The sequence below is a fragment of the Sesamum indicum genome, unplaced genomic scaffold, assembly GCF_000512975.1.
Source record: "Sesamum indicum cultivar Zhongzhi No. 13 unplaced genomic scaffold, S_indicum_v1.0 scaffold00216, whole genome shotgun sequence".
Lineage (NCBI taxonomy): Eukaryota > Viridiplantae > Streptophyta > Magnoliopsida > Lamiales > Pedaliaceae > Sesamum > Sesamum indicum.
Window position 1 is genome coordinate 73,481 of NW_011628110.1, and position 4,908 is coordinate 78,388.

At 37.1% G+C, this 4,908-nt stretch overlaps 1 pseudogene; it reads right to left on the bottom strand.

Moving 5' to 3' along the window:
• Positions 1-4,034: 4,034 nt before the first annotated feature.
• LOC110011273 lies at positions 4,035-4,886 on the bottom strand (annotated as a pseudogene).
• Positions 4,887-4,908: the final 22 nt, after the last annotated feature.

A 4,908-nucleotide genomic window follows, 5' to 3' on the forward strand; every position in this document is an offset into this window, starting at 1 on the left:
GAATAATTGCAAATATTTTTCTTACTAATGATATATCATCTAGCAAGCACTGCAAAGATTAATAAAGAAAATACACCTGGTATCTTGCAGATTACTGATCAAGAGTTACAGACTTAGATTTCCAATCAATCACTCACTAAGACGTCTTGCTTTTCTAAAGAAAATAAAACAAATAATGACCTGAAACTCGCAATGCTAGCAATTGAAGACAAAGGCTAGATGTAATTATAGTTCACGTAGAGATGTCAAGTTAAAAAATCATTTCCACGTCGTGATTATTGTCAGTGACCCTCTTACCTATTGCAAAGGGCCGTCATAATTATCTGGACAATAAAACTACTCAGCACGATCTCAACCATGGTTTCCTTTCATTTACTACATTTTACTTGTTCTTAGAATGGGAAGAAGCAACAGAGAAAGAAACAAACAAAATGAAGTTCATTGATCTTCAAAGGGAGAATTAGAATGACCTTTGCATTGTTCCATATTTTCAATTCATAATTTAATAATAAAACAACACAATAAACGAAGATAAAATGAAATATGAGCCAAGGTACAGTCACATTCTGAAGATGGGCATGATGTAGTTTCAAGAGGACTTAGTTCAATTTTAAGTTAATACTTAATGCAGGGCAATCTCTTCTTCAGGCACTGCACCAGCATGACTGATAGTGATAGTGATTGAAATGCCATCCTATATATTACAATATTCAACATCACAAATATATATAAGCTTTTAAAATAGCACTTCTTATTCTTGTATACACACTAAAAGAACATATTTACGGCAAGGCATCTAAGTATGGGGCCACAGCAATCCCCTTACTGGACCAATTCCCTCGCCCCCTCCCGGCGAGCATATTACAACCCTATTAACACATAAGAACCGAGCAAACCCAGCAACACGTCATATAATAGAATGAGTGAAGGGTATGAGGTGCTAAGTTTTAAGCGATTGAGGAGCTCAGGAAAATAGAGTGGAAGAGCCAACGACTAACCTAAAATTTTAAAAAAATGGACTAATTGTTCAAGAAATCTGAAATTTATTTGCCTCGACACCCTCAACCCCCACTATTGTGTATTTATAAGGTTCCAGGTGTTGCCACGGAACAACAACATCCACCAATTGCAAGATATTAATTCAAACATATGTCAACATGGAACAAGACAAATGTCAAAACCTGTAGAGTTCTTAAACTATTTGATTGACAACAAAGTTCGTTTCCTCAAAAGAAGAAAGACTTTAGAACATATGTCGGTTTCTATCAACTTATGCTTTGTTTAATTCATTCATACAAAGAGAAAACCTGCATTGGTAATAGCTTTAGTAGAAATGCAGATACATAACAACAATCTACCTTTGGTAACCACTTCCAACTCCAGCTCTTAAGATCATTCCAGAAACAAGAAGTCTAGCAAGTGGATCAAGGAATCTAACCCCCACTGGCCTCAGTCGAAGTGTCCAATGTAGAAAGGGAAAAGGAGCAAAAAAGTGGAGACGTTGCAGTCTTGCCGAAGACCGGCGGAGAAAGCCGGGGGATGGTCGGAAAAGAGTCGTGGGGGTGAGGGGACTCCAATGTCGGCGCTGGTCGCCGGCAACGGTGACGGACGGAGAGAAATTGAGCAGATTGGTTGAAAAAGGGGGTTAGTGTTGCAGTCTAAAGACGCGCGTGCGGGCGCGTGGGTGGTGGGAAAATGATGGAGTTGGGCGACGACGGGCCGCCGAAACAGAAGTGGGTCTCCGGCAGTGGTCGCTTGCCAAAGTGCTTGGAAGTGAAAGATCAATTTTGTTGATGATGGAAGAGAGAGAGGGGAAAAACCCCTTTACTAGAGAGAAGAAATGTACACTTCCCAGAAACCCAATTGCGGAGAATCAATAACACAAAGGAAAATATTATTTCTTTTTTATCTCTTTATTTCTTGTTTTAAATCTATAATTTTCTGTTCCTTTCTTTCAAATTTTTTAATTCAATTTTTAGTAACAATTGCACAATTTCAACTATATATAGCTTTTTGCGTGAAATTATTTTACATTAACATCATATTTTCAGTGAGAATATGTACATCATATTTTCAGTAAGAATACGTAAAAAAAAATACTTTTTTACTTTAATTATTATTTTAGAATTTTAAAATTAAAAATTAAAAATAAAAGTATAAACAAACATGCATAAGAATAAGATTGTCCAAACTCGTCTTCTCTCAGAGTGAGCATGCCACCCACAAAAGGAGTTATCTGTGTAAATATACATAAATACAATATATATTAAATTATTTAAAATCTATAACGTTCTTTTTTTTAACAATTGAAGATCAATGGTTATTAAAACAAGAGTATAATAGGCAACTCATTAAAAGTTATTGAACAGCCTGCTTAATTATTTCAAAGTTTCAGATCTAGATCTATTAACATGTTGCATATTTCAGAGACCAAATACAATAGAAGGGTTTTGGGGGTAGCTGATCATATCTTCACAGTAAATTACCAAATAAAACAATATTTGAGCTGGAGCTCATCACTTTCAATCTTACCCAAACTGACTAAAAAAAAGGAATATCACCAATAACGTCTATTGGAAGATTCGTTACAACAAAATATGACATCTTTTTCTGAATATTAAATTACTAAAAGATCCATTGAATTCTAAAAACCATCATATCTGTCAATTGTGTTTCACATATACTTCGTGTGCAAATTAGTTTTAAAAAAAAAATATGCTTTTCAATATTTAATTCATGTATCACATACATTTGGCATGTAAATTATTTCAGAACAATTCATGCTTTTCAAAAATTCATTTACACTCCATGTTTCCTGATAATCTGCAGTGTCACAACATTACCCACTAAATGTATTAAAACTCATGCACTATGCCTGATCAACCCACAAATTCAGAGCATATGATCTATTATCCTGGCGGTTCTATTACCTAGATCCAAACTAGACCCCACTATTAGCTGACCTTATCCTGCCCATCCTATGCGAGAGTATGGAAGAACTCCTTAATAAGCCTGCATCTACAGTGCAAAGCAGATCAAATATACATGTGAAACGAAGATACAGAAATCTTCTCAGCAGCTTTAATTTTCTTAAGCCTATTAATTTATTCACTTAGTATTCTCGCATGCTAATAAAAAAACTCAACGAAACAATCACAATACCTCAAGAAAAGCTTTTAACAAGGACTTGTAAACTACTAATCCTTTTAGAGCTTTTCATTTTGGTGTGCATATTGTTTTTCCTTGTCCTTTTGAAGGAAACATGGAAGATCCCACAGCAAAGGGATTATGACCACAAAGAGATTATAAACACAAATATATTTCTGGAGAAATTAAACAAAATAGAACTCAGACCACCTTGAGCAACTTATCATATGAATTCAGAACATAATTTCTTTTGCTAATTATGCACCATTTCTGTCCCACAAGGTTGGTCTGGCATTTTATGTTAGTTCATTGCAAATGTTCTATACTTGGATATAAAGCCATTTATCATTTAATCTAAAGGCACCATCTGAATTTTCCGAACCACTATGCAGAAAAGGCAGTATGTGTTCACACAAATCATGGTACAGACCTCAATTTGAAGAACCCGGCCAATTGCTGCTTCTGACTCATTCCAGTTCATCTGTGAACAAAGCCCATTTCTTCCCCCAGCTCGCCAATCAAGAAGGCCAAGAAGAACTTCCACAAGACCAACCCTACAACAATTATATGCCATGTTACTATTGCATGACACAGAGAACATGCAACAGTAGTTTTATCAGGATGCATATCCCAATAATATTCTAAAAACAGACTCAATCACCCACCCATATCTTAGCCCAGGTGACAGATAATTGCACGTTGTGGGCCGAAAATTACTTTGTATCTAATAAATACTAATTGCATGATTTGCATTACTTATGCACCCATCTTAGAAAATTTATCATGAAAACACAGATGAATTTATGCGCATTGTTGTTTCATTAACCACGTCTGCACATTTCACATGCACAACATTCTACAACTTAGGTCTAAAGAGATATTGATGCTCACTTGAGACCCTGTGCAACAAGTGCATCTCTTGCTCGATTCCCTGCAACTACAACACGCTTTAAGGTTTCAAGAGCTAGGATGCTTCCACCATGCCAACCAATCGCGTTCGCCAGAAGTGGAACTACCTGAAGAAAAAGCTCATCAGAACAATACCAAACTTAGCAACAGATGTTTAATCAGATAAACACATCTTTTGTATGATATTTTCTTGGAGGGGAAAAAAGGGGGGCTGCTTAAAACCACAGCATATCTGGGGTGTCCCAATACTAGTGGCTGCCATAGCTTCTGCACAGGTGGTGCTACCTGCAAGCTAATGTAGAACACAACCATCCTCCATAGGTTTCTGAAGCTATTGTTTCTCTGCTTGCTCCATGGGCTACTGCAGACACAAGTTTGGGCACATAACCAAGATATGATATCTGATCTGCAAGAGCGGGGTACATCCTGAGTAAAGAGACCGGGGCAGCAGAAAGAAGTAGAGGAAGTTCAGTGTCAACAGCTTGGCCATCATATTGTGAGGCGGCAACGGATGTAAGGTACTGATCCAGCAGCCCTTCCAGCAGCCCTAAATCTCTTGGGATTTCTAAGTGGAAATTTGGGATCTTTCAGGAATATCCTAACATAGATCCCTCCAACCCAACCTGCAATACATCATGTAAGTCATTAAACAGAATTAGCGTTCTTTAGAACATCCATGTAATCAATCAAAAACAAAAGAGTACATCTGCAGCACACAGCAGTTATACCTGAGGTTCATTTCTCATCTCCTGTTGGCCAGAGGCCTGCTCAGGTACATCCCAATCAACAACACGTCCTTTCACCTGTTCACGGTACAGATCCGAAGCCATAGTTGCTATTTGTGCAGACAAC